This window comes from Palaemon carinicauda, chromosome 43 (genome assembly GCF_036898095.1).
Source record: "Palaemon carinicauda isolate YSFRI2023 chromosome 43, ASM3689809v2, whole genome shotgun sequence".
NCBI classification, from domain to species: domain Eukaryota; kingdom Metazoa; phylum Arthropoda; class Malacostraca; order Decapoda; family Palaemonidae; genus Palaemon; species Palaemon carinicauda.
The window spans coordinates 48,092,285-48,103,668 of record NC_090767.1 but is presented as its reverse complement, the minus strand read 5'-3'; the positions used below and the strand labels follow the sequence as shown (position 1 = coordinate 48,103,668).

Here is an 11,384-nt window from a genome sequence, read left to right as displayed (position 1 = left end):
TACAACCCTCCTCAGCCTTGCTATTCTTTCATCTCTTGGAAAAGCTTTGTGGAGATTGGTGTCTAATAACATGCCTGGATATACCAGTCGTTGGGTCGGCTGCAGAGAGGACTTCTCGAGATTTACATTGATCCCCAGATCTTGGCAAAGTCCCAGAAGCCTGTCTCGGTGTCGAAGAAGGGTCGACTTCGAGTCTGCCAGGATCAGCCAGTCGTCCAGATATCGGAGGAGACGGATGCCGTTCCTGTGCGCCCACAACGAAATCAGGGTGAACACTCTGGTGAACACCTGAGGTGCTGTGGAGAGACCGAAGCACAGTACCTTGAACTGGTAGGTCTTGCTGTCTAGGCTGAATCTCAAGTACTTCCTGGAAGACGGATGGATTGGGATCTGGAAGTATGCGTCCTTCAGATCCACTGTGCACATGAAGTCTTGTGGTCTCACTGCAAGTCTGACCGTGTCCGCTGTCTCCATGCTGAACGAAGTTTGTTTGACAAACTTGTTCAGAGTTGAGAGATCGATGACGGGTCTCCAGCCTCCAGACGCCTTCTTTACAAGAAAGAGTCGACTGAAGAAGCCTGGGGAGCCGTCGACAACCTCTTGGACAGCATCCTTCTTGAGCATGGTCTCGAGTTCTGCCCGAAGGGCTAGCCCCTTTGCCGATCCCATGGCATAGGAGCTCAACGACACTGGATTCGCTGTCAGGGGAGGTTGAGATGTTGTGAATGGGATGCGATATCCTTGGCCCATCACAGAGATCGTCCAGGAATCGGCCCCATGTTGCTGCCACCTGTGCACGCAACTTTGTAGGCATCCCCCCACAGGTGGACACGCAGGGGGACTGCCAATCCTAGCGTTTACGGCCACGGCCGCTCCCTCTAGGATTTCTGCCTCCCCTGGAGAACTTTCCGCCCCTCTTGTCCTTGACAGGAAAGGGCTGTGGCTTAGACACCTTCGTCTTAGCTGCCGGAGCCTGCTTCGGTGTCCTGCAAGGCTGCTGTTGATACTGTTGTGGAGCTGGAGGCTTGTAGGGCCGAGATGTGAGGGCCCTTTGGAGGAGCGAATCATGATTCGACTTCCTCCACCTCTCACCTGTGCGTTCTATATCCTTGGGCTTAAACAAGCTTCCTCCAAGGATGGAGGAGTGTCTGAGCCTGCAGACATCAACGGCGGGGACCTTCGGATGGAACTTCTCGGTCACTGCATCAAGTCGCTTTAAGATCGAGTTGGCCCACGGGTTGGTAATCTGGTGATCCAGGAACTCGATGGAGCGAGTGCCCGAGAGGAGGAAGATCTCCAGGGCCTTCCTATTGCTCTCCTTAGACAAGTCCTCGGAGCGCAATAGGATGCCCAGAGAACCCAGCCAGACGTCCAGCCACGAAGTGGTCTGCATGGCACACTTCGCGACCTTCTCCTGGCTAAGGATCCCCGATGCCGAGAATGTCACCTGCTGGGAGGAGAGCTTCTCAAGAAGAGTTATCCTGGTGAGCTCTTCCACTGAGTGGTGGAGGGGAAGAGCTATACTGGACTCCCCCATGATCTCAAAATACCTCCTCTGCTGTAAACGAGGAGGTGGGAGGAGTTTGTTCCCGGCAGAAGAACAGCTGGAGGAGGCGAGTTCCGAGAGCTGGGCTTCGACCTTATCTCTGGCACTTTTCACCCCCTGGGACCAAGGCAAAGCTGCACTGGCCCTTGGGGGTTTCTGGGTACCATAGACTTGGTCTAGGACCGTATCCTTGCCTTCGCGAGGGGCGATCTCCAGGTCCTTGAACCTGTTCAGTTGCCTCATCAGATTCAAGACCTGCCAGAAGGCATGCTCCGACTCGTGCAGCTCTCCTCCCTGTGGACTGTCAGCTAAGTCTCCTGTCCCCAAAGGCTCTTCTTGGGGAGACACGTGGATGTTCTCCCGGGGTCTGGTTGGCTCTGGTCGGATCCGTGAAGACGACTTAGGAATCGTCTTTGAGTCCTTGGGTTCCCTCCTGGGCAGGCTACAGGACTCCAGCAAAGAGGTCTGGAAGGTACCTTCCACGCGAGACGTTTCTCTTCCTCGAGGTGGGGTTCCTAACCTTTGGTGCCGTGGGAGAGGCCCTCACCTTGGTAGACTCTCCTGAGGACGGAAAAGCTTCGTCCACAGGAGGAGAAAACGACTGCGAAGGGGATGGAGCCTTCCTGTCGGACCTCTTAGGAGCCAACTTCTCCCTGGGAGAAGTCACCACGAAGTTCACTCCTCTCTTTCTCTTCAGCGGGGGTGAGTCTGTCTTTAGTTTGAGTCCCGGATCAGCGAGAGCCGGCTTCATAGCCTGCACCACCGCTTTCATCAGGGAATTAAACCAAGGCTGGCGGCTGACTGACGCAGTGTCAGCGATTCCCGCTGGAGGGAAGGGGATCGGCTGATCCTTAGGAGTGGATATTACTGGGCCTGCCTGAAATGAAGAAAGGGAAGAAGAATGTTGCCTGGACCTCTCCGATGAGTCTTCCTGCTACTGGACGCGTGCTCGGCGCTTACGAGATGGCGATCGCGAGGCTGATCTGGAAGCACGCGTCCCCGGCAACTCGCAAGGTTGGGCGAGCTTCGAAACCCGGCAGGAATCGCGTCGGGGGTCGCGCTGGCAAAACCGCTGGGTCGCGCACGGGCAACTGTTAGCGCGCAGGTGCGCGGGCGAGTTGGCGCGTGGACGCGTAGGCGAAGATGTGCGTGGATGCACAGGTGAGGGTGCGTGCGAGGGCCCGGGCGATCGCTGGCAATCAGGAGAGCGATGGCGCATAGGCAATCGGTAGAGCATAGGCGAGTATAAGCGCGTTGGCGAGCGATGACGCACTGGCGAGCGATGGCACGTTGGCGAGCGATGGCGAACTATGACGCGTGGGGCGAGTAGGCGACCGACTGCGCACAGGCGAGTTAGCGCGTGGGCGAGTCGGTGACCTGTGGCGATCAGACGCGTGAGCGCGTTGGCGACCGTTTGCGCACAGGCGAAGGATCGCTCGGGCGCGTAGGATCGCGTGCAGTAGCGCGGAGAGAAGCTGCCAACTGGGGCGCAGGGCCGCTGATGTGCTCAAGGGCGAACGCTCGTGAGCGGGCTCAGGAGTCGACCCGTGGGTGCGCGGCCGCGCATGCACTTTAGAAGTGCGCGCAGGAAAAAGCGCACGGTGGTGCACAGGCGGTGGTCGACGCACAGGGGAACGCTGGCGAGGCAAAGGATCAATGTCCTTGCCTGCGCCCAGATCCGAAGGTCATGGGCACGTGGGCGAACGTTGGTGCGCATCAGGAACTAGGCGTGCAGTAGTGCGCTGACGAGCAGGAGATTGACGCCGCTCAGGAGACTGTTGACGCTCAGCAGAGACAGAAGAGCGCTTGCGCGCAGGCGAGCGCTGGAAAGAAGCGTCTGTTGACTCATCCGCAGGAGAGCGCTGGCGAGCAGGTGAACGCTGGTGATCAGGAGAGCGCTGGCGAGCAGGAGAGCGCTGGCGAGCAGGAGAGCGCTGGCGAGAAGAGTCAGGTGACTCATCAGCAGGAGGGCGCTGGCGATCAGGAGAGCGCTGGCGCTTGCGCGCTACTGTAGGGCGCACAGGTGAAACCTGACACACAGAAGGGACTTACCCACATTGTGGGATAAGCCCTTTTGCCTCGAAGGGACCGGTGCTTGAATGATCAAGGGCGATCTGGCAGGCGCAGGAGATCGCGAACAATCTGCGGAGAGGTCCAGTGATGTCACTGCAACGGTCTGCTCCCGACGAGAAGAATCTTTTGCAGGGGACGACGAAGATGAAAACCCGAAGAGGCGCCTCTTAACTCCCTTGTAAGGAGAAAGAAGGCCTCGACAGCGAAGAGGGGGGCGAGCCTTACGGCGAAGACGACCTCGAGGCAGGGTATCAGCGTCGTCGGTCCTCCAAAGAGGAGTCTCTGTCAGTGCACTCCCCCGAGGGGGAGGAACACCCGCAGGAGAGACCGTTAGGCCCAGCTTTCCCCTCGAAGGATGTTCGGAGGGGGAACCTGAGCCTTCAGCAACATCCGCAACAGCAGCAGCCGGAGTTTGACCCGACCCGTCGGACGCCTCTGCCACAACAACGTCGACAATAGCCAGAGGGTCTACCTCTGGTATTACCGGCGAATGTTGGACAGCTGCCCCCAACTGGATCAGATCAAACAGGGCTTCCTTGGAGGGTGAGCCCTTATGCCCCAAGGAAGCCCAAAGCTGGAAAAAATCATTGTTAGAAACAGTTTGGTCATCAACAAAATCAACAATGTCCTCCCCCGGAGGAGGAGGGGGAGCTGCCTCGCTATGGGAGGCAACACCCTCTCCCGAACCCCGAGATTGGGAAACAAAAGAATGGCCTACGCTACCACTCGGCGCCCTCTCCCGAGACCGAACGAGTGGGAGCTTCGGCCAACGGAAGAAGAGTCCTTGGAGCCTTCCTTCCTCTAGGCAGCCCCTGAGGGAGAATGGTCTCGCTTAGACGACTTCTTACGCCGCCGGGCAAACCTCTCCCACTGGGAGGTAGACCACTCCCTGCACTCACTACAATTATCATCTCTTTCACACCGTTGACCTCGACACTGCGGGCAAAGGGTGTGAGGGTCTGTATCGACTGCCGACATGAATGTTCCACAGGGGCGGTCGGGGAGTCCAGGGCACTTCCGCATAATGGGAAGAAAAGGTAGACGCCAACTTCAAACACACAACTGTAAGAAAAAGAAAAACAGATTAAGGCTGTCAACAATGCGAGGACGACACAGACACGTCTGTTCATCGTCCGAGCCAAAAGTGAAGTGAGGCAGCTCACCAGTGTGTGGGGGGGAGGGGTAGCTAGCTACCCCTCCCCTACCCCCGTGCTAACTAGCACGGGGGTAGTTTAACTTTCGTTAAAATCTAATGGCTCGTCTTTTCAGCTACGCCGAAAGTAAACCCCTATGTAAATAGCGTGGTTTGTATTTCAGTTACGGAACAAAACAATATTAAAATAGAACTTTCATAAACTATAAAAAGGGATTTATGTCAGCCTGTTCAACACCAAAACATTGGCTGCAAGTATGTACTGTTGGTGCTACCCACTTCCAAGCTCATATACGTACTGTCCTTTAGAAACATTTTGACAAAATTTAGATTAGAAATAACTTGACTATAGGTAAAACACAATACAGTAATGATTCAATAATAATAAAACAATTTAATGAGACCACAGCGTTAGAATTCTTAAATCACTCGAGGCTGACCCGGTTTTGATTTGATCTAAACTACACATATAAAGTATTCATCTTCGTAATGTACATATTGTGCATATTAATTAATATATGACGAATTTGAAAATAATTAGTAGTTTTCCTTCCAATAGAAACTTGAGTTCTTTACATAGGATGGATTATCAACGAAGCTCGAGTATACGACAATTAAACTTTTATAATAGTTACCCAGCTGTAGGCAGGTTCTGCTTGCTCACTGAGAACTCACTCTGATTGCAGCCGGGACTTCTAGTAGGTAGGTGATGGTGGGAGAGTACAAGTAAAGGACTCGGGTTCGTTTAGATAAGAAAAATGCAAATCATCTCAAACTTTCGCCCTTTACGTAGGAGATTCCTCTTTAGGTGAGAGGAAGACCATATTGAAACTGGATGGCTACTTATCCTGGGTTACCAAAACACAGGACCTTATGAGCAGTGCAGAGTTAAGGTTCTTTACACCTCGTGCACAGATGCAATACAGGCTGCGGAGCGAAAAATCTGTGTGTATTAACGTTGAGGCATATATATATATCAATGGGTTTGCCTGGTTACAACATACTCCCCCTTGTAAGGAGTGTGTGAAATGACACTTCTAGTCTATGTAATAGAACAGCTGCAGGCTAAGTGGGGTTTACCTTCAAGAGAATCGATTCCAGCTGACAGGGTTTCCAATGCTGTGCCCAAAGAGAGGAGAGGATGAAAGGAAAGGAAAGGACCAGTCAACCTTCCCTTTCATCCAAGTGTACCACGTAACCTCCGCCCCCAATCCGATGCTCATGGTCCTGTGAGAGGAGCCTGGGCAGCTATACCACCAACCGTGTAGCTACTACAGGTCCCAGCGCAAAGACGTCTAGGGCCCTATTGGTTAATTACCGCAGATGATGGGCCGTAAACGTGGTCTGTCGTTCTCAAAGAATGCCATGGTCGTGCTGACTCCTCTGACAACATGAATTTTAACCCGTGTTTTCCTTTGGCCAGAAGGTGAGGGTGATGAATGAGTTGTTATCATCATCATCTCCTCCTACGCCTGTTGCAGAAAAGAGCCTCAAGAACAGTCATTAGATTTCCTTAGCCAAGGCGAGATTATATTTAGTCACCTTTATTCTCCCTGTGATAGTGACATTCCAAGTGCCATGGATTTATCAGTGTCTGTTTAAAGTAGCACTTTAGTGGGCCTCCAAAGGACACAAGAGCAGCTGATCAGAATTGTCGGTTATTGTGCCACGACTCATGACCTGAAGCAAAGAAGACCTGGAACTGGGAACTGACGGATTCTGGGATTCAGCTTCAACCTCCGGGTAGAAGGAGGACAAGACCTATCTCCGGCATTCAACATGAGCGAAGCTAAAAGTGCAAACGGGAAGTTCTCTAATCTGTTTCGAGGATTATAAGGAAAAGAAAAAAAATTTTGAGGGTAAGGTTCCTGACGGAGGAAAGCCTCAGTCAGGGTCTGGTCCAAATCAGCAGTACTATATATCTGTTGCTTCCAATTTAGAGCTCTTGTCAACAGGTCGATTGCTGTGGAATTCCATAAAGTCAGGATCCTGAGGATGTGGAGATCATTTTGATCCAATGATCTGCATCTCCGTCCTCAGCTTGGCCGTCACAATGTTCTTCTTTGCCTGGAATAGAGCAGGCTGTCGGAGAGATAGAGTTCAGCACCGCCCACCCAGGAATTTCTGTTGCTAACTGGCAAGGCTAAGAGATATTGTACTGCTTTTTTGATAACAGGGCTTATGTCCCTCCGGTGGAGTTGTCGTCCATCGGCACAACCGAGTGCCAGAGCGCTGGAATGCGTGGAGAGTTGCTCAATGTTCCGACATGTTGATATGGCATCGACATTGTCTCACCCACCCACCATACCAGGTAGTAGTCTGAAATCCTCCCCTATCAGAACTAATGACAGAGGAGGGAGGCTGTCTTGTGCAGGTGGAGACGACCATTCGGAACGAGACGTCCCAAGGTTGACAGATGATCCAGCATCTTATGCCAAGGCTACAGGGTATACTGCAATAGCAGATAGAGCTGTTGATTGAAAGGGATATTCACCTCTCAAAAGTGTACAAGTAGACAATTACTGCAATGATACATGATAGTTCAACATTAAGGTATACAATTACCAGTGCTGGTGCACGGATAAATAATTACCATAATGAGGTACGATAATTCTTTATTAAGGTAAAACCAAAAGCAAAGTCGATAGCTATTTGCCACAATTAAATGTAAATACTTACCGCTACCACTATAAGTAACCATAAAAATCTCCTATCATTCTCCCTAACCTAACCTAGAATATCTAGTCTTTATTCACTCACAGTTTAACTCGCTAACCTTACAAAGTCATCAATGATTGTGAGCAGTCGCCTCACTACCCCAAAGCAGACTTAAAATTAGACAGCCAACTTGGTGAGAGAAAATCTACCAACGGCCTTTGTAGTCTATTGGGACAGAGCGAAAAACCACATTTTACAGACACAAGAACATCACCTAACCGAATGTTTCCTACCTAACCTAAGGTTCTCCACCTAACCTAACCTAGGAGCCGTATCCTTAGACTCCTGAACTCTCATCTTACCCTGTCCCAACGAACTACATTCACCCCTAAAAAACGGTATAGATTTACTGTAGTATGATATATTAATAAAGATATTACGGTATTTTGAATGGTTCTCATAAGAATACTTGGGGAAAAGTGTTTTTCTTTCAAAATATGGACATTTTAATAACCTAGAAGTTATGACTGATAAACCACATTATAAAATAGAAGTAAAAACAAGAACGCGGGGCCTTTGTATATCAGCGGCCAGTTTCTCCCTCGATTAAATATGGACATCAACTAGCCTAAACTTTCCCCCCTAAACTTACGTCTTTACCTAGCGGGGGGGAGGTCAAACGGGCCCCTGCAACCCCCTTACCCTGCCGTATTCCAAGTTAGCCATAATAATACAAGTGGCCGCTTTCATACATACACCCCCAAGAACACAACCTAGCTTAAGGTTCCTCACCTTAGCTATTTACCTATGGGGTGCACCGACCCGCAACGACCAAATCGTTACCTTGACCTAACTTAGTCTATAGAACTTGTAAAATACATATTCCTTGCAATTATAACCATTGAAATATTACACTAGAGTAAATTAAAAGCACAATTAGTCACAAAAGCTTAATTAAAAGGACACACGGTCAAATAACGTAATCTTAGGGGAGGAGCCACTCAATATTTTAAATGATCTATTTATTATTAAATAAACACAAATTTCACTATACTAACCACAAAGTTGAAATCTTAACCTTTGTCATCTTCTATATTTATGTATATTTGTCTCATGAATATTTCTTAAAACGTTAAATAAACATTTTATAGAAACTGGCTGCGACAGGAGGCAGATGTTTGGGTTACCGTAGTAGTAACAGCTGATGAACACGAGTGACTTTTGTAACGGCTCTCCTCCGACTGAGTCCACCTGAGCAAGAACTCAAAAAAGGAGTAAAAAGTAGAGTAGCAAATGAAATTAAAAGAAAAGTAAAAGGAAGCCGAGATGATATAACCCAAAAAAGAAGTAAAAAGTAAATGAACAAATGAAATTAAAAGAAAAGTAGAAGAAAAGAAAGCAGAGATGACAAAACTGAATTTTGTGAATGCTAATGGTAGAAAAGATTACATAGGAGAATTAAACACTATTATCGTTTCCAGAGGCCGTGTAATAGTGTTTTTTTTTTTAAATAACTCCTAAAATAACTGATGGATTTCCATGATATCAAAGCAGGGAGCGCTTCATGCAATGGCCTAATTTTGGGAAATACTGTGCATTGCCAATTACGTTTCATTAACTTTTTTCTACTTAAGAAAATGAGGCTAAAGCCAGTCTTAGCCACCCACACATTCACAAAAGTGATGACGTCCCTCAGTGACGTTGTTATAACGTTTCTTCCCCTGTACCTCCCATCCCCCGAATTGTTAAACGCCTGTTTAACTCCATAGATAATTGTCATATGACCTCCTACCCCAAGCAATACGAAATTCTTTGTCAGTAAAAGTTCAGACTACCTGGTAATGTGATTCGTGACTTTAGACTTTACCTAAACACAAGACCAACCTTTTATATCTTACCCACTCACTTACATTGAAGATCAAGAATGAGACTTATGACAGGAGACAAAAGAAGCCATGCTAACCCTACACTTCGCACTTCAAGCGAGTGTTGGTAAAGCAATAGAAATATAGTTTTCTTTAGGTTAAGCCATAGGACTCATTCTTCTATACAACACAGGGTACTCGATACATCAATTACCAGGAAGAAAATGACAGAGAGCATTGTTTGATATAATTTATGATATCAATTTCACCAGAGAGAGTAGCTTGAATTCCTTAGAAAGGTAGACTTCTAAAAGATGTTCCATATAAGGGCATTGACATCGGCCATTTGATAAATTTTGAAATCATATATATATATATATATATATATATATATATATATATATATATATATATATATATATATATATATATATATATATATATATATATATATATATATATATATATATATATGGCTAGTAGTATATTGCAATATATCATGTACTTATTAAAGTCATACTTTTCTTACCGATTTATATTAATTTTCAGGCGGTTTCTTTCTTTCTCTTTGTTGTAAATGGTGAAGAGTTTCAGCGCAATTGTAGTTTTGCAATGGCGAGGACAAAGCAACATATTTGCCATGACTAAAGTCGAATCTATATGAAATAGTTCAGAGCTTCTACTACAACTGCTGCCGATGATTAATTTGGATGTACTAAAAGGGCTCTGAGGTAGGAGTCGAAGTCGGTGAAATTATTTCTGAATCCTGCTCCAGTCTTGCCCCAATAACATCATTCCAAATATACAATTCTCTCAAGGGAAAAAATTGTTTTCTATTTCTACTAATGTTATTTTATTTTATTTCTTAGTCGCAAATCTAAAATTTGTAGGAGTCCGAGTAGAATATCCCCTGTTTTAAACCTCTTCTATTATGTTTGATAATTTGTGTTAACCATCAAATCATTATCTAAATAGGAACGATTTCCATTTGTATTTGGCATGTAAACAATGTACAAACGAGCTACAAGCGAGGGGTGTGCTCTACAACGTTCACAGTGTCACACACAGGTGACGTTCATAAGTCATGGTTCTCTATCTCCTCCCAAGTCTTGATCGGCTAGGAAGAGACTGGTTAAGTTTGAACAGTAATTAACTGGGTCATTGAGTTTAAAATAGAAAATCTTCACTGAACAGCCTGATAGTTCTGTAAATTATACTGATAAATGAATGTAATGAGGATGGTAATATGACATCTAGTCTAATAACAGGTTGATCAAACATTCTTCAAACTAGTCAAGTTACACAAAGCAATAATTACACTGATGAAAGTAATGTAATGTCTGATATAATATCAGGTCGATCGAGCATTCTACGACATTGGATATAGACATGTTAATCATGAGATGAAAAATCATAGTCTTCATGCCATTTGGGCGTTTTGACAGTCCTGGATGGCCGGCCCACGGCGAGACCAATTGGTGGGATGGGATTTGCTAGTTAGGGTGGAGCGGCTGGCGTTGAAGGTCTGACACGACTTGGTGTTGCTGGTGGGGGCAGTGGAGTTTGGTCGTTCGGCGTTGTGTGTATAAGCTTTACATGCGTGAGTGGGGGAGGTTGATCGACTGATGTTGGGTAATGTCGGTCAGCCAGCAGTTGTGGTTGGTCAGCAGGCGGGTCCGACGGTGTTGATACGTGTCGGTTAGTCTCCTTCAGCTTGGTCGGGGCTACGCTTGCGGGTGGTTGAAGGGGTATGCCACCATAGGTTATATTTTGCGGCTCTGTCGGGGTCGTAACCGGTGTGAACTTTCTCAGGAATTTCCGATTGCGCAGCGATACTCGGCCCGAGCCATCAACCTTTACCACGTACTGGTCGTACTGCCTTACCTCGACGACTGTCCCGGTCCTGTCCCATTTGGTGGGATGTGGGCCAGTTTGATTCTGGATGCGAACATGGTCACCAACCCGTAGGGGTGGCAGACGGCGAGTGTGTTGTGACCAAGTGTCCATCATGCGGACATGGCGCTTGCGTAGGGCTTCTTCCCTGGATGTCAGGGTTTCGCGCCATGTGGTGTGGGGGTTGTACTTCCCA

General features: G+C 47.7%; 1 long non-coding RNA gene across 1 annotated transcript in view; it reads right to left on the bottom strand.

Annotated features, from left to right (window-relative positions):
- LOC137633649 (uncharacterized) overlaps window positions 1–8,613 on the bottom strand; it is a 37,216-nt gene extending 28,603 nt beyond the window's left edge. Inside the window, exon 1 of the long non-coding RNA XR_011042333.1 lies at window positions 8,489–8,613. This is a non-coding gene — a long non-coding RNA (uncharacterized lncRNA). The remainder of the gene's footprint in view (window positions 1–8,488) is intronic.
- Window positions 8,614–11,384: the final 2,771 nt, after the last annotated feature.